General features: G+C 38.6%; 2 long non-coding RNA genes across 2 annotated transcripts; both read left to right on the top strand.

Moving 5' to 3' along the window:
- The first annotated feature begins 3,963 nt into the window (after nt 1-3,963).
- On the top strand, nt 3,964-6,515 carry LOC134813418 (uncharacterized). Its single transcript, XR_010160016.1, has 3 exons — nt 3,964-4,153; nt 4,373-4,446; nt 6,378-6,515. It is a non-coding gene; the product is annotated as an uncharacterized LOC134813418 (long non-coding RNA).
- A 235-nt stretch (nt 6,516-6,750) lies between these two features.
- Nucleotides 6,751-9,872, top strand: LOC134813417 (uncharacterized). Its single transcript, XR_010160015.1, has 3 exons — nt 6,751-6,809; nt 8,657-8,857; nt 9,593-9,872. It is a non-coding gene; the product is annotated as an uncharacterized LOC134813417 (long non-coding RNA).
- Nucleotides 9,873-19,778: the final 9,906 nt, after the last annotated feature.

Raw genomic sequence — 19,778 nt, 5'->3', positions numbered from 1 at the left:
GCGGAAGAAAAAATTATATTTTTCGTGGTGCTGAGCACTTTGAAATTTTTTGAATAAAATCGAGCGCTACCGTAAAATTTTAGTAACCCTTCCCTGAAACTCATTTAAGTTTTTGTACCGGTAGTGTTTTGTCCTTTTCTGAAGTTCATGCCTTCTCTGGCTTAATTTCATATAATATTGTTTAAAACAGCACAGTAAAGTGTTTTATAATAGTAGAGTGCCATTTCTAATACTTCAATGTTATATTGTTGAGATACCTTTACTTGGCTGATTACCTTTTGTTAATACAATTTCACCAATTTAGTATTGCATTGCTTATATGACTATTTGGATTTATAATTTAACGATTGTGGGTATGAATTAACTTTTGGTTCACAATCAACAATAAAATGTCTACTGTATGGTACCCTTACAAGATTAATTATAGATCTTTTGACAGGAATGCCTGACTTAAACCCCCTCATCCATCACTCATTCCGTGTTACCTGTTGGATGTGGAGGAACCCTACCACAAACTGAAATATTGTAAAGGTACCCTTCAGTACATAAATAGAGCACTGTAAATAATATAGATTAGTTACTGCTATCTTCTCAATGCAATTTTGAATACATGTCAGGAACACCTGACTTAAACCCCCTCATCCATCACTCATTCAGTGTTGCCTGTTGGATATGGAGGAAATCTACACCACAAAGTGGAATATTGTAAAGGCACTCTTCAGTACACATAAAATAGAGCACTGTAAATAATATAGATTAGTTGCTGCTATCTTCTTAACATGATTTTGAATTTATAAATAGTAGAAGAGTAAATGTCAGGAATGCCTGACTTAAGCCCCCTCATCCATCACTAATTTCGAATAAATGTATAGATGCTGCATTGAATTCATGAAGATATCATTCGTTTTGAGCAATCATTCCCTTAGCTCCCCCATTCTTTGATTGTTTCAAAGAAGTAGTCAAACTACAATATGTATTGTTTAGTTACATCTTTAGGTAGGGTGCCCCGCTAAAAGAACTGGATTCTTCCAGGAAGCATCCCGTGCACAGACCTTGGTCTACATATAAGTTAGAAAATTATGGAATCCGTGGAAATGCAAATAACCTTATAGCAAGTTACCTGTCGAACAGATACCAGTATGTCTCGGTATTAGGTGAAGAATCCGAGAAACTTCCAGTAGTCTATGGAGTGCCGCAGGGGAGCTGTCTTGGTCCCTTACTTTTTATTATTTATATTAATGACATCCGTAACTCATCAATTATAGGAAAGTTTATACTATTTGCCGACGACACTAACATATTTATAGAAGACACATGTGTCAAAAGACTATACGAAAAAGGAAATGAAGTTCTATCATTTGTGTACAAGTATATGAAACTAAACTTATTACATATTAACATTAAGAAATGTTGTTTTATTCATTTTAAACCCTCACGGGCCAAAGAGGAAGTAGAAAATGACGAGAACATACTAACTTTAAATAATGTAGTTATTAAAAGAGTTCAAGAAGCTAAATTTCTAGGCGTTATTATTGACGACCAACTTAACTGGAAATCACATACGCAGTCACTTAACTCAAAACTTAAATGCGAAGTAGGAAAGCTGTGCAGAATACGACACATTGTCCCAAAGCAGTATTATAATGATTTATATCATACTCTATTTGAATCACATTTAGGATTTGGAATATCTGTGTGGGGTGGTATTAGCAATAACCGACTTGAACCTATCTTTAAAACACAGAAAAAGTGTATAAGAATTCTGTTTGGGGATAGAGAAGCTTACCTAGAGAAGTTTAAAACGTGTGCCCGAACACGACCTGTTGATAAGCAAAGACTGGGGGTGGACTTTTACCAAAAAGAACACTCCAAGCCCTTGTTTAAAACCCACAGGTTGTTGACGGTTCACAATCTGTACAAGTACACTTGTCTCTTAGAACTATTCAAAATTAATAAGTTAGAGGAACCATTATCACTGTACTCATCATTTAACAGGTCACCACGACGAGAGGATTATTTCATTACATCACAACCATCCTCACAATTCATCTACCAATCATCCTACATGTGGAACAGCTGTCGACAAACATCAAGTAAGATAAGTTTTAATACTCCGACAAACGGGTTTAAGAATATACTGAAAATTGCCTTACGAGAATTGCAATTCAAGCATGATACACTTGATTGGTGTGAGCTTAATTTTGCCACAAATGAGCTCAAGTTCTGATTTATGTGAGTTACTAAAATGACCATATATCTTTTCTCATACATATAACCACTGCACTCCAACCAAAAACATTACTTACACCATACTCCACAAATGATATATATATATATATACACAAACACACTAGTACCGAGCAATCGCACTGTAAAACATGCTCACGATACACTCAAAATTGGAAATATTCAACGGCTTGTATATGAAACTTACACTTACACTCAGTGTACACCCAGTGTTAACTAGTATTACACACTGGTAAACTCTACGTAACGCGCGAAAATAATAACTCTATGGCGTTTTCATTGTCACATCTCACGTCGACGGGATTAAACGCGCGCGCGCGTAACATCTTATCTTACTGATATCTCAACGAATAAACACACAACGACTTTGACAATTGACCGACGACTTAACGATTGTGAGTTATGACGGACTTAACTGTATGGGTCAACTACTAAAACTGCATTGTATACTATCTTAATCATTATACTGGACATGAGATGACGAAGTATCTTGAGCAGCACTTTATACCTCCACTTAGAACTTGATTAGTCACGAACAATAGAATCATTATAAATCAATACAATAAAACATCTTGATCAATAAATGCCTAGCAGCACCAGACAGCAGCCGTGTACCTTTTTCGACTCCACGGAGTCCCTGATGGACTTTTGTTTACTTTTTTTAATAATTTGACCGCAACCTTTCTTTCTCGAAACACAAATCCTACTGTACTTCATTACAGTATTAAGATAATATAATATAAAGCAAATCATGTGAATATATGACTACGAAATAGATCTATAGACTTGTCCATAATATTTAATACCGTATTGATGGTTTTGAATTTTGTATATTGAATTTTAATGTGAAGCGTTTACTCTTCCCCCTCGGCAATTAATTAGAAAGTTAGATTAATGACAATAATTGCCAAATGACGTAGTAGATATAGATGTTCAATGTTGTAGAGTGATTTCAAGAGTAGTGGTCCACAGGGGCCCGAAAAAGCCGTACAGGCACTTGGGTCCTTATCCTTGTCACTAGTCCCAATTGGATTCACTTTACACAAAACATGAACGTTTACAATTTAGACGTACACATTGGCACGATATTTATTAGAAAGCAAACAGTATAAAATAATACGTGCGTGCGCGGCTTGAGCCGCGCCGCATAACAATTTATGCGTTTAGGGGCTGGAGTACGCGTGTTTACAGATTAATGAATTGTTGCATTGTAAATATTTAAAGTTGACGATATATTATGATTTAATAGTAAATTTTTCAAAGCTGGCTTTGGACTTAGGTAAAATTATAATTTATTTATTTAAAAGAAAAAACCACGGATAGTTTTTAATTTACATAGTCGTATAACTATAATCAAGTTAATCCTGTTTTCAAGAATGCGCGGCTTTGGCGGCCAGTTATTGACTTGTACATAAAATTGAATTTTAAATAGAAATGTGAATGTATTAAAATTTAAAACTTTCAAAACGGAGGCTTATAAATATTATTATATTATGATTGTAAAATAAAGGATAAAATTTTAAATTTGTTTCACTAAAAATTTGTTTCACTATATATTAAATTATTAACCATTCATTCTGTATGTGCACGAAAATTTATTTCAATCAAAAACATCTATTGCTTGTTATTTAAGCCATTTCATCTCTAGTAGATTCAAATAATTTCTGCAATTCTGAATTATGTTGCTGAACAAACTTGACAATCACCATTAGAAAGAAGGTGACATGTTTATGGACCCAGAACTAGCTAAGACAGCTAAGACTCTGTGTACATGCGAATCACTTCAAGAATCTTCTTGATGAAAGAAGCTTGTGTGGTTTGTTAAAAGACTTCGATCCGCTCACAGCCATGCAGATTAAGACGAATTTAGATCGACATTATTTTGATAACAATGAAAACTCAAATGGTTTGATTTTTAGCTAAATTACCATAATTATTATAATTAATTAAATACAGGCTGACAATGTTTCATTTCACAAAATGTATCTGAATAATGTAATTTTAACTGAATCTTAAGCTGTTCAAAAAGCTTTGTTAGATGATGTTATCGATGCTGTATAAGTTGAAACCTTTTGATGATGAGAGGTACATGAACAAACCTACACTAAACAATACTACATTCCAGCTTGAAACGAAATGAGTGGAGTTGAACGACGCCTGTTTATCGAAACTACATCAATCAACTTTTCAACTATGCAGGTTATTGATGAAATGAAATGAAATACTACTACTTTGTCGGAACTAAGTCCGATCTACGCCAGATAACCCCCTCCATATATCCCTGTCCCGCATCAGAGTTCACAGTTCCTCTTTTGAGTTTGTCCCAATTTCCTTCAGTAACATAGACAAGTAGCTTTGTCTTGGTCGGCCTTGCTGTGCTCTACAATGCATAGGTTTCCATAAGACTAAATCACTGGCAAGTAGCTCAGGATGTCTGATGCAGTGTCCTGCCATTTTTAGTCTCCTGCTTCGTAACTTGTTTGACAGCCTTGGTAGACTACCATACAAAGTTATATTGCTGACCTTGTCCTTCCATGAGATACCCAGCACCATACGTAGCATCTTTGTGTATGTCCCGTCCAATACAAATGAAATAAATTATTTTTATCACGCTTATATCAACAATCAAAATTAAAAACTTATGGACGTATATCACTCATTATTATGTATCACTCTCTAACATCTTGTCCTCACTAGAAATATTACCACTTCTGATATAATAATGTTTTTTTGTGTCTTCTTTGGCTCAGGCATGGCTCCAGCTCAAAATCATTGGGTGGGTGCAGCTTGGCGCACGGTGGGGGGGGGGGGGGGGGGTGAAGCCCCCTGGAAAATTTTGGAATTTTACTCTCCTAAACATATTTTAATATCTCCAAAACAGTCTCAAAGTCTCAATTGATTACAGAAGTCAATTGACCCTTAGTTTATACAAAATTTGACAATTTTTGTGTGAACATTTTCAAATCGTTTGGGTGGGTGCAACACCCTTTGGGTGGGTGCGCACCCACCCGAACCTACACGGTGGAGCCATGCCTGCTTTGGCTATCTGTTTCATTTCCAAGACCAACCGCTGATGGATAACTCGATCTTCAGGTGATCGATCTGGAGATATGAAAACAGTCTTATGATCTTCACACAGTCTCAGCTTTTTGGCATTTACTAATATCTGATGAACGGTAAGTTAGAATTATCTAGCGAAACTTTGACTGATCTAGTCTTGTTGGCTGATTTTCTCCCAACCCAGATAGCTTCAAAACGTGGTTTTTCTTCAATCTGCTGAAAAATCACGGTAACTTTATTGCACAGTTCCTCTTCATCAGTCTCCTTCAAACCAAAGATGAGCACATTCCTACTGCGATCCTCTTCCGATACACCATTCTGTACAACCTTTTTAAAATTCTCTTCTGCAAGCACAGGTGCATTTTTAGTCACAGCTTGACTGTATGACTTCATCTCAGCTTGGACAGTGTCTTGAACGGCGGTCTTGACGGTGGAGTGCATGGATTCCAACTGCTTCGATTTAGTTTCCAGAAGTTCAGCCTGCAGCTTGATAACAGTACTTTGCGATCGGATAAGATCGCTCTTCAACTCCTCCATATCTTTCTTGTTATCCAGAAACGTACTTACATGATTATCGGTAGTCTGATACGCAGAATACAAATTATAAATGTTTTACTGAAACTGACTTCACTGGCTTTTTGAACGTTTCAACTGAAAACTCAGATTTATTGTCACAGTTCGTAGCTTCCGCGAGTTCAGTGATCCAACCGTTATAGACCTCATACTCTTCAGTAATGTAGCTAGGTAGAATAAACTGACAATCTTTGAAGAGTATCCATTTCCTCCATCGATTACTTGTACTTGTATAAAGTAAAAACATAGTACCAGCAAAATGGCAGTTGTAATGTAGCGATAAAATAGAGATATGAGCTAGATTATCAACACGTAAAAAAAAACTGTAAAACTGTATCATAATATTATTATGCTTTTAACATCATCTGTTGTGATATACATGACAAAGGGTTGGAAATGTACAGTAACCTTACTATATTGCAATTACACAATATTATGTGAACGACCCCTAACCCCTTATCTAAGGCTCTATAAGTATTGAATAATGATAACTGCAGGATTTCAAAATGTACAAGGCATCATATCAAAGATTGCATATGCCCGAAAGAAGGACAAATCCAATTTGGCTCTCTGGATGTATGGAAAGCTCTCAACCTTCCAGAAAAGGACTGTTCAAAGGAACACTTAAATCCCTCCGACAGGTAATTATTATAAATAATAATTTAGTCTACACTTCATTATGTCAAATCACCTACCATTATGAAGAACTTAAATTGTTGTGTTACGTAACCAAGTTACGTAACCAAATTTAATGTGACTCAATTTTGGTGGAACTTTAGAATTTGGACGTTATATCTATCATGTTCATCTTAAATCTCATATTATATAATCAATATTCAATTAAACAGACAAAGATAACCTCTCTAGGTCCTCTGGTGGTGACGTATAAGTGCTTTCTCAGTACTTTCTCTCGCTTTTGGACAAATCCAGTGAGTTTACTTTTTATCAGTGGTCGACCGGGGGCAGGATTCTGACCGGGGCCGGGGAGCCCCAATATAGCCGGGGCCGGGGCTGACCACTGAGAATTGGCCGGGGCCAGGGTTTACCCCCGGAGAATTGCCAATCTTTGGCTGGGGGTTGTGATTTTGGCCAGGGGGCACCGGGCGACCACTGCTTTTTATGTCACGATTTTAAAACTTTATTCATAAGTTTATGAAACATCAAAACTCTGCATGCTCTGCATTATGTAAAGTCAGTCATGCACTAGAGCACAGTTCACATATAATAACCTAATCCAGCCTAGGGGAGGGGGTTTGAAATCGCTTGTGCTAGAGTGATTTATACTCAATAGCTATGTGAAAAGTGGCTCAAGGAGGGGAGACCGACGTAAACAATTTTGAATTGGTAGAAGTTAAGTTTAGGCTTTAATAAAAAACTTCACCGGACCGTTCCAAGCTGCCTACAAAGCTGGCAGGAGCTGTGCCGACCTAGTTTGGGCACAGAGCATGCTCATATCTGTAGTAATGAAGAAGGAGTTTGAATGGAACAAAGTGAGTATCGACATGTCAGCTGCCTTCAATACCATCCGCAGAGGTACAACAATCAGACTACTAGAAGCTGCAGGATGCTCCAGAGACGACCTGAGGCTTGTACAATACCTCATGGCTAACACCACTCTAGTAGTCAGAGTGTGTTCTACTGACTCAGAGATGTTCTCTTTCAACATAGGAGCCTCCCAAGGAGACAGCACAGCTGGTAAATTGTTTACCCTCAATCTAGCTGGAGCTGTAGTGCACATAAGAGCAGTCCTCCCCTCAACCCCCAACCCTCCGATAGCCGATAACCACATGCCTCTTGAGTCCGGCTATTCAGACGATGTAGAGGAGATTGGTGAAGATATGGAGGAGTTACAGGATATCTTTCAGATCTCCAAGAATATTCTCAGTGAATGAGTCTCTTTGTCAATGACACAAAGACAAAGTTTACCAGAGTGTATTTAGAAGAAGTTGGTGCATGTGACGAGTGGGATAATGAACTAAGAGGAAAAGAGGAGTGGAGAAACGAGACGCTTCTTGGTACTAAGCTTGGATCAGAGCAGGATGTTACTAATAGAATGAATAAAGCTAACACCGCCTTCTGGTCATTTGACAAGCTGTGGTGCCAGGGATCAGAGAGGAGTCAGATAACCGAGAAGAGAAAGATCAAATCTACGACTCACTAGTAGTATCAGTGCTCCTGTACAACTGCTGCTGCTGGGCCGTACCTCAGCATGTTCTAGAGTCTGTTGATGTTGTTCAGAGGAAGCACCTCAAGCGCATCCTACACATCTATTGGCCTAGCTCAATATCTAACAAGGCCCTCTACGCTCGTACCCAGACCAGGCCCCTTTCCGAGAGAGTGGAAAAGGCACGGTGGACAATGCTAGGTCATGTTCTACGCATTGACAACGACACGCCTGCCTACCAGTCTCTGTTATTTGCTTCACTAGGATGTCAAACACTAAAGGGACGAGTGGGTAGACACAGGACTAATTTGTATGATATTATTGTGAAAAAGGACCTATTTAAGAGACAAATTTATTTGAAAAATGAAGATGATTTTACCAACTTAGTGAACTTAGCAAGAGATAGAGTAGGATGGAGGAGTTTATTTACTTTGAGACATATTGAACGAATGAGTCTTCGTAAGCGTAAATAGGCCAGCACTTTGCTGAGCCTCTTTAGGTGCTCTTTTGTTTATAGATGTTATTATATATTTAAAGAATATCATTCTTTTACCACATACATAAGACTTTGTCGTAGGGTATACAAAAATGTGACCATTCATCAATTTTCAGAGTGCTGTATCTGTACCCGAATAGAAATAAAGGATTTTAATGACACAGTTTTCTTCCGCTCTGAAAGTGAACGAATTACAAAACAGTCTAGAGAATTCCTCGCCCTGCTGCAGAAGATCAATCCTGGGTTGTGCTCACCAAAGCAAACCTCTTTTTTTGTGTATTCAGTGTCTTAACTATGTAAAAGACAACTATAACAGGGTGAGTGGTTTCCTCCTGTTTTACTAACATTTAAAAACATCAGGAGGTGACCGGGATTCCCGGTACCGGGATTGGCAATTTTGAGCTATCCCGGTCCCGGTCAAATGCTGATTTATTTATTTATGATCCCGGTCCCAGTCCCGGTCCCGGTTAATTCGGGATTCTTGGTCCCGGTCCTGGTCCTGGTCCCGGTCAATCACTCAAATTTGCCGGGATTTTGACCGGGATCTTTTACATAATTTCATTCACTGTGATTTTAAGTTTTTCCTTTCATTCATTGTGAATTTCATCTTTAAATATCCTCTGAGCCAAATACAACAATGTTTAAAATTGCTTAACAAGTTTGAGTAATAAATTATGATCATGAATTAACCAGTAATCGACCGGAATTCCCGGTACCGGGAATCCCGGTACCGGGATTGGCAATTTTGAGCTATCCCGGTCCCGGTCCCGGTAAATTGATAATCTCAATTTTGAGCTATCCCGGTCCCGGTCCCGGTCCCGGTCCCGGTCAAGTCACATTTTGTATCCCGGTCCCGGTCAGGCCTGAAATCATGTCCCGGTCACCTCCTGAAAAACATTATTATTCAAAGGTAAATAGACAGCGAGTAGTAATTTTTAATCCATTTCTATCGGATTTGCAAACTTTTAAAATGATATAACACTTGTACGATCTCAAACTTATGTGATATGATACTGTTGATTTAAATGTGGGAAGTAATAAAGTATTTGCAGGTGTACAGTGCTGTTTCTGAAATTGACGAATCCTCTTGTGATGAAGATTGAAGAAGCTATTGCCATCCAAGTGGAAAAAGTCCCGCCTTTGTCACCCTCCTCGAATAGAACTAAGAAAATGTGGAGACTTTCTTCATTTAGTTCCAAATCAAGTGGACCAGATGTTGATTTGTTTGAAATGGACTGAGACTTGTGTTTCATATGCCAGGTTGAACAGGTTTGTGTGAAACTTTTGCTCGCAAATATAATTATTATACATATTATCTCGATTTAATTTTAAGAGTATGAGAGGTTATTCTTCTTTAACAATACGAATTTCCCTAGACGTTAGAAACAAAAAAGGATAGTCTGATTCAAGGAAAAGATAATAGTTTCTTCGTCGATTTCGCAACATACTATCTGTGGACATCTACAGAAATCGTCAGGATCTGTGCAACATCGATGTTAATCCTGATTCGCATGAACAAGTGCCCTGTTCTTAACCCTGAGAGTCTCGGAAAATATTTCTATAGCAAGCTAGGTAGATATCACAAAACATGTCGTTTGAGGTACAGCAACTCGAGGGTGAAACAATTGAAGGGTAAATTATCTGAAGCTGTAAGTTTAAAACCTGTCTATAAGGCAGGTTTTAAAATGGAAAGACACGTGTCCACGCACGACAACACCAATGCTGCATTAATGAGTGCAGGTATTGATACGGACCTTTTAACTGGAGCAGGAGAATGTTTTACCAGAACTGTACCTCGTGTCTGACCTGAAGCTTAAGTACAATGACTATGTGACGTCTAATTTATCTGAGAACGCTGCAAACTCCAGCAATGTTTAATCTGATCACATCAGTTTTCAGAAAGACAATGTCGGTAAGACGAGTTTGTTTCGACAGCAGGATCGTATCTAATCTTGCCGCAACAATAGATGCGGATAGAGATGATAACACTTTAACAAAGACAGCACTCTTAAAGGAGATTAGAAAAGAAATCTTTCAATGTAGAAACGAATTCTATCAGAAGATTTATCTTCAAAAACATGTTCGATTTACTGATCGGACTGTAGAAATATAGTGTTTATGTGGATTAATCTGTTAAAGCAGGGCTATTGTATCATTTTAACATTAACTTTGCATAGTGATGATACGTTTATTGTGTCTCTTGTGACTATCTATTTCTACAGTGTTACGGTACCACGAGGTTTCTGGCGCAGTGACGCGCTTTCGAGCAAATATCGTGCTAGATACGTCACGCGCCGCAACCGAATCAGATTTAAGTGCACTTTTTCCATTGTAAACACTACATACGACGCGCAACACGTTCTACGAGGTCGAAATTTTCGAGGTCTCTAACACCAGAATGGAGCAATATTTAGACGATCTGACACTCTCTAGGGCTTAAGCAATCTAAGAGAAATTAGGGGAACAACTCAGAAAAAATTTTTAGTCGATATTCCGGTGTCTGTAGATGTCCGAAGTTTTGGCAGTAAAGTGATCACAACACAGCTTCTAAAGGCTCTAGAAGGTTCCCGATACCGTCAGAGTGTTCAGTACACTCCATTCTATCATCCAAGAACCCTAAAAGAAGTCCCAGGGCTCGAGCAAAGAAGTGTGATATTTGCCCGTAAGAGCCTCTACTAAGTAGTGCATCGCGCTACAAGACCTAGCACTGCTAATATAACAAAATCGATTAGCTATAAAAAGTTCTATTTTCCTCTTTGTTACTTCGAAATTAAATTTAATTAAAATTAAATTGGATAAAGTTTAACATATACATTGTGATTACTAAGAGCAGTTCTTGTTCCACTTTCTGGTTCGTATCAGATCACGTCCGGTCTGCACGACGGTGGTTATTAAGCGAGTGCACGATGAGCTTGTTACGGTGAGATCTCATATCACTGCGCCGAGATGCAATGGGTAATAACAAGGGCATGAGAACACGTCACGAGGGATCGCATCCAGGAATCTGATCAACCGTAGCCAAGAAGAGAGGTAGCCAAAATGAACAACTACAAACTAAACTAACAAGAATTATACAAAATGATAAAGAGAAAATAAAAAATAAAACTTATAATGCGAATCTAGAACAAAACTTAGAAACAAGTTGAATGTGTAAGTTCTGTCTTAGGTACAGTGTCTAGTAGTAGTAGTACCGCCGTACTGTCCAAAGTAAAGTGGGTGTCATGTGATCTGCCGTACCGTCCAACCTTTTTGGAAACTTCCGCTGTACCGTCCTCCGCTGTACCGTCCACCGCCGCAGTGACTTCCGCCGCAGTGACCGGTTCCCTGTGGGAATACTGTTTTTGCAAAACGATATAAGATCAGGCAACAACCCAGGGCCCATGAGTACAGTGAAACCCCAATTTACCGCGGAGTTTGGGAAAAAGGAATGAGGAAACACCCGCGAAATCGGGGTTTGCGGTAAATCGGCCCAGCTGGCTTACGCCGAGTAGGGTGTTTTGGCCGTTCTAACTTAAGACTTTTATGAATTAAAGCAGCCGTATTGATCTTCCAAACCTACAACTTTCAAGGGCTAGAATTCGCTGTATTTTGCCGTTAAAACACAACTTGTATTGTTTAACTTCATGATTGGGCCGTAATTCAAAAGCAAATTGGCAAGAAGTGGTGCTCACGGTCTCACTTAACGTCACTTATCGCTCAGTTAAGAGCGACCATGGTCTTAAGCGACAGACAGCCTGCAGGCATATGATCCGAATACGAAATATCCTTGTGTTCGGCATTTAATAGCCCTAATTGGTTACTTCGTACCCAGGAAAAGTTACCGGCTGGTGGTGGTACTAGAGTTGGTTTAATTTAAACAGACGGCTTGACCTCGCGCGCGACAACAAGCATGATTTGCACGCGTGGCGTATTCCAATGTTCAGGCAGCTACCACGTGACACAATTCAGCCAACCAGAGTACAGGAATCCGCAAAGTTAAAGTTGCAAACTTTTGATCGGCCCGAAAGGGGACTTTTCTGGAGATTTTGAGATAACTCAACAATTACGTTGTCTTGAATTTTCCTCCTGGAGAGGTAACGTTACTTTTAAAAGAGGAACATGTTACAAAAAACCGGAAGTCTCCAACTCTTTTACTTTCAAAGTTAAGCCCCATCCGGTCAGGGTTCCTGGGGGGGTTTTGTTTGTTCACATTATGCATGTTAGGGTCTGCCCACACTACGCCATGTGGCGACGGGCCACATGGCCCGATTCACCTAAACACACTGTGCCACTTGGCGTGGATTTAGCTTGTATCACGTTGCGACCCCCACGGTCGTTTCACTATGGTGACGCGGACGATACAGGGGGAGCCGCGCACTTCGTGCGCGGCGGGTCATACAACGTATGACAAGATTTAGCAAATCCGCGCCTCTATTCAGAGGCACGGATTTCCTGCCCACACTACGCCATGTTGCGACGGGCCACATGGAGTGGGTCAAAAGGCACAGTGTGTTTAGAGCTCCAGCAACTAGTGACCGGATTCACACAACGAGGCGCGTTGTGTGTTTAGAGCTCCCGCCAGTTGGCGTGGAAACTCTCGAGGAATAGAGGCACGGATTTTAAAAATCCGTGCCTCTATTCCCTTTGCTAAATCCACGTTTAGATAGACGGGCCACATGGCAAGAGCTCTAAACACACTGTGCCTTTTGACCCACGCCATGTGGCCCGTCGCCACATGGCTTAGTGTGGGCAGGAAATCCGTGCCTCTGAATAGAGGGGCAGATTTGCTAAATCCACGCCAAGTGGCACAGTGTGTTTAACTTTAGATTAATCGGGCCATGTGGCCCGTCGCCACATGGCGTAGTGTGGGCAGACTCTTAAGCCCTATTTGAGGGAAGGAAATAGCTGCACTGTAAATCGCATGGTTTGCGGTAAATATGGGGGGGGGGGGGGGGGGGGGGGGGGGGGGGGGGGGGGGGGGGGATAAATCGGGGTTTTACTATACCTGTTTTTGGAACGCAGGTATCCGTATAGTATTAGTAATTATAGTAATAGTATAGTTTCTACTTCTAGTTCGTAAAATAAGTAAATAGTTCGTAAAATAAGTGCAAGTAGAAATAATACTGACAAAACTATACAAATATATTATAAAAGAATGTGATGTATCAGCTTATTCCACTGCTTCCCGACACACTGACAAATGTCAAATCAAGTACCACTCCAGTTCCTGTATTTGGAACGCAGCTTTTCTGACATCCATAATCGTGATTCCCACCATATAATAGTTTTTATTCAAAATCAATAATCAACAAAACGTTTTTTAGCTTCATACTTCATAAGAATATGTGTCTAGTCAATTGTTTTAATATGAACATTAATGTAAGACTAAGAGTTTGACGTTGACGCTATACATTTTCTTTTATAACCCAAGTGGGAATATAGACGCCAATATTTGCCGGCACTTGTTGGAGAGCGTAAGATGCCACGATCAATTAAAGCTACAAAATAAATGTGGGTAATTCAACAAAGGAATTGTCTAACTGTCATTAGTCGTGAGATGTTTAATGCACATTGAAATATAGTATTGAATATATTTGCACTCTATAACAATGCCTCGTACAGTTTATATCGAAATGAAAAACCCCCTATCCTAGCTCGTAACATTAAACAGATTAATCGGATTAAATTATTCAAAAGTCAAATTACAATGGTAATGTGAATGTCTGACCCAATTGCCAATATAAAAAGTAAATTTACCCAAAAGTCAAAAAGTACTAATACTATAATATATAGTACTTTTTGACTTTTGGGTAAATTTACTTTTTATATTGGCAATTGGATCAGACCATTGGTGCATATATACAAGAAAATGAGAATAAAATTGAAAACACCATAATAAACAAAAAAACAATCCCCACAAATCTTCAGAATGAGATTTATTTTAAAATTAAATGAACTCTTCTTAAAAGTGTTCCGAGTCTTACAATTGGCAATATTGTTATTGTTAGGTGCTAGAAGTTTGTTTATAAGTCAATGCATTATTAACTTGCCTTCTGATAATAATGATATAAAAGAACTTTCTTAGAATAGAATAATCTTAAGAAGAACAATTTTTCTGTATATTATGTTTTTTATTCTATGTACTTTCCGATGTTTTTAATGTAGAACGTTTGACCCTAACCATATTAATGGACATGTCAATCTTATCTCATTTTACACAATTTTGCCAAGTTGAAGTACACAAACCTAATAGAACAAATAACGGCCGATGATGCAAAAAGTGCAATATTAGAATTATGCAATAGCTTGTAATTTCGCACCCACCACACTGATATCTTTATATGTTGCCAGTGAACCACCGAAAACTGTATCCAAATATGTTTTACAAAACTACACTCAGCCTGTTACTTCGCCATATCTTCGATGTGTTTATAAACATTTAAACCTGGGGTCCGTAAAATATGATGTGTAATTTTACATGTAAAACTGTGGGCTCTGTAGCATGGCTGAGAATAAAAATAGACTTGAAGACGGGTTCTGTGAGGCACCTGTTAGGATAGTTTCTGGACCAACACCTCCATCCTTGCTGTGTGGCTCTGGTGTATCTAGTATCAAACACACTGCTCTACAGCTTCTTGTTCTTAGTGTATATCTTTACTGTTTTAAATGTGTAGTGTGTATAGGTTTGGTTATGGCTGTTAGGGAGCGGGTAGTTTCCTTAAATATTTTATAGAAATATAATTCTCTTATTTTATTAAAAATTCACTTACCTTGTCATTTGGTGCGTCATTTTTCGTTTGGTAATGATCACGACGATTAGATGCTTTAAAAATATGAAAATATGACAACCTGATCAACTGTTTTTTGTTTAAATTCAAATGTTTTAAACGTCGATGGTATGTTTTAGGAGGTATAGATAAAGATTGGACCAATTTCCGATTCTGCGACCATCTTTTCCTGGCCGATATTCTAACGTAACCGAAATAATCAGAATTTTGACTTTTGTGCACACAAGCGACAGTGTAGTAGCATATAAAGCCATCATAAGCCATTTTAAATCTTGACCTTATTTTTGTTAAATTGATCCATAGTTTCATGATGCGTGATGCTAAGCAAATATCCATTATCTAGCCGAAGGTATGAAGCAGACTTTGACGACACCACCGCACGAGGACGAGATAGCCCCCACGGACATGCTGACCCTTTTTATATTCGGCGTGGGAGTGGCATGCTTACTTTTTTTCTTACTGATGGAGATCTGCCCGCCTCTCTGCAGACTGGCTACGAGCTACAACCCTCGTAGATACGAGGACAGAGCTCTGAAGTATGGGGACGTGTGAGCGGATATGTAGAGAGACAGATTATCAAGAGCTTTAGTGATGTAGTGATTATTATGACATCATGACACGGTGCTGTTGCTCTGTAGACAGACCATTACAGAGAGCCCAGCTGAGCCATACTCCTCGTGTGGTGCGGTCTTGCGGAGTATAAAGTCAGTAGTACCAGGAATGACTGCGGAGTTATCCTATGTGGTATGCAGTATAAAGTCAGTAATCCCCTGAGCGATTCACGCTCTCATCAGAACGAAATATTATTTCAGCAGGTGACTCACTCCCTCACAGTCATTGCAGCGTTATTAAGTTCTGGTGTTATGTTAGTATTAGTTATTACTGTACAGACCTCGGCTCTGCACCGTTCTCAGGCGTCAATTATCTTAGTTTCTCTTTTCTAAGTGAGCTGTTTTCTTTTGTTGTTCTGCTGATCACGACTATCACCACTGGTAGTACCACTGAGCATGACCAACATCACCCTACCAGTTCACCAGGAACCAGGTGCTGGATCAGGTTCTAACACGGTGGCTCTTATGGTCTTTGTGTTCGGGATAGGGGTTCTCTTTTTCTTTGGCTTGCTGGATGTGTGTTCCCCGCTGTGTCGGCTGATCGGGAGTTATAACCCCCGACGCTACGAGGATAAGTTTCTGGAATACGGGGAGGTAAATGTTGATGAGGTTTGAAGTGGTTTTGTTTGGTTATTATTGACTGCAATCTCATGATTGTTGGAACTGTGGTGATTGTTGGGACTGTGTGGTGGTATTTCTACTGAATATGAAGGAAGAGTTTTTCTGTCGCAGAGTAACCATGGTCTTGTTTGGGACTAGCTGGCTTTTATTTTCTGTATACATTGTTGTCTTGCGATAAAAACTTGAATAAAATGGAATCGCAATGGAGTTGAATGATTGATATTGATTTTAACAGTTTATTTGCTAGATTATTTTACAATAAAAATGTATGATATAAGATACTTTAGATCTTTAGTTAATGATAATTTTGTGTGCAATCAATTCTTACTTAGCTTCGAAATTTTGTTAAAGAATTAACATTGAATATAATTTTAGTCACAAAGTCTACAGACCGCTCGTTAATTAAGCTACTGAAAAATTTGAACTGAATCAAGTGAATATTATGCTAGGATGCATCAATCTCATACGTATATCTGCAGTTCCCACATTATATTTATGAGCTACCCATGTTTAATAATAAGAATCTAAGTCTCTAAGTATTATAGAGTACGCACCCCATTGACTGTCGTAACTTATCGTTGCTTGTTTGTAGCAAGCGTTTAACATTATCATTGAGCCGTTGAATTGTTTTTCTGAACTTACTAACTCTCCAAATAAAATTGTCCACCTCCGTCTTCCACTAATAATGTCTGAAAAAGCGATTACTAAGTCCTCTGAAAGTCTTACAGAAGAGTTATTTTACTTCGACCACCATATAGAATACGCTATTTGCTTCTCTAATTCCAGTCATCATTTTCTTCTTCTTCTTAATCTATTGTCTTCCTCTTCTTCGAACGGGACGGGAGAAAAAATTCCCGGATTAACGGTTAAAAACTGGAAATATTTATCACCATTATGTGTTTATGTGATAGAACAGGAAATGTTATAATATCGTGTTATTAAAAACAACAAGATTTACTGTGATATTTGCTCGCATGACTCTGAATTGTGATATAGTTAATAGTTATGCAGCAGTAACAGCTATGTTAACACTATACAGCAGTAACAGCACTATATAATAACACTATGAAGACTGAAACAGTTTAAAGTTTATGGCCAGTTTCCTGACTATTTATTTTGCAATGTCCGATCTTCACTTGATGTTAGTAAAGAAAATAAAAACAAAAAATACGGAGCTAATTCCATTCACGGAATAGCCATGGTTACCTGGCAACGCCCGCCCATGATACTTCTCCAAGCTCACACGAGTGTAAGCGATTTGATAGATATTAACATGCATTTCTGCACGAGGAGCCCATCACAGCAGCCATAAATTAATTAGTAGTTTCCAAGGCCTAGGCCCTGTACCAATTGCAGCTTGGTGGATAACTAGACCGATCTCGAAGATAGAACTGAGAGATACCATTTGTATAATTTTCGCCACGAGCGGGGTTCGAACCAGGGACCTCTGCCAACGTGGATACCATAACCACTGAGCTACGGCACCGACAATGATGTTAGTAAGGACGTTGATTGTCATGTATTGCATGAGATCCTTCAAACTGTCATTTTCCCAAAACAGTCTATTTACGTAGACTGTAGAGTCTAATAGACTAGATTAGACGAAATAGACATCATCTGCAGACGTGTCTACGGCGCAGATTGATATTATGACCAATCTTCACATACAGCTTTGGGATCTGTTATCTCACAACTGCAAGGTCAAAAGGAAATCGCGGCACGTGCGGAATCGCGGCACTTGCGGAATCGCGGCACGTGTGGAATCGCGATTTTTCCCATTCTCCGCGACAAATTTGTTAATTGAGATTTGGAACAATGAGAACACTGATCAATTGTTAAGACAATTAATTTATATTATAACTTTATAACATACCCTTGCGAACACAATAATCAATATGGAAAAAAACTCATGAGGGTAAAGGAAATATTTCTTCAAACATAGTGATAGTGAAAAACATATAAGTTTTGTATACAAAGGATACCATAATGCTGGCAACACGCCGCAAATTTTAAGTAGCCACCTTTAAGTCGTACACACAAACCAACTATAGCAAGTCATTACCCTACAAACCAGTCTACCCCTAATTCATAATTCTATTCGTGCAAATACATTATTTTTGCTGCGATTTTCGAGATTTTCGCCACGATTTTGCCTAGTTTGGCTTGTCGCGGCGCCGCAATTTTTGACCTAAATAATCGCGATTTTCTGTTGACCTTGCAGTCACAAGCCATAGTTTTCATATTAGACTAGCAATCTATCGCGTGTATCTGATCCCTGCCAAGTACATAATATTATATTTATATGTCAGGATAAGCAAGTAAGCAGGATCTGACAGAAATTGAGAAATACATGTGTTTCTGGCATGTTTAGTTCTGCAATCTGCATATTTAGTAGAGCTAAATTTAACTTTAAACAGATTGCAAGCTGTATAAGTTAACACACCGTGATTTTAATCTTGCTTTTCAATGCTCTGAATTACAATTTGGTATATTCCCTTACTGTACTACTATAATAATGTCAGAAGATATTTATTTGTGACAAATTGAGTCATATTTCGAACCATTAAATTGTTCTCATTTCATATGAACTGGGACGTACTATTACTATTATCTGAACTGACCCTCAAAAATTCACCAGTTTTAAATATGTGACCCATTGTAAAAAATCTCTGTTAAAAACTTAAATAACAACACTGTTAAATCTCCTCTAAATGGGAGATTCCTCCAAAAGAGCCCACTTGCCATTAAACGGTTTGCCTCCGGTAATGTCACTACCAGTGCCAGTGCCAGTGAGAATAGTGGTGAAACATTGTTATACACTATTCTCACCAACACTTGGCTTTGTTATGCCTTAATGCCTTTGTAATCCTGTTAGAAAGCATTAATCCCGCGCGTGTGCAATACTCGCACATTACCTAATGAACAACATTCCTGGTATATATTAAATATTCCTCGTAAATTGTATTGTTCACTCTCTCCCAAACAAGATATCGAAAACATTGTAGCTGTTTCTTTATAGTTTAGAAGTTTGTTCCCGTTTGGAGTGACCTGTTAATCAGAAAATTTAATACAGCTAATTAAATTTTTAAACATTTTCTTTAAAAACATAATACAGATACGGGTATCGGCCTTACAAAATGACAGGATCACAAAATGACAGCCACATGGACCATGCTGTAGTTATGTTCCTATACATTGAGCCCTATTCTTTTATGTATGAAAGAAAAAGCATTAATTAA

This window comes from Bolinopsis microptera, chromosome 3 (assembly GCF_026151205.1).
Source record: "Bolinopsis microptera isolate Bmic1 chromosome 3, MBARI_Bmic_1.0, whole genome shotgun sequence".
Lineage (NCBI taxonomy): Eukaryota > Metazoa > Ctenophora > Tentaculata > Lobata > Bolinopsidae > Bolinopsis > Bolinopsis microptera.
The sequence above is the reverse complement of the archived record's forward strand: the minus strand, read 5'-3'. Positions and strand labels throughout refer to the sequence as shown.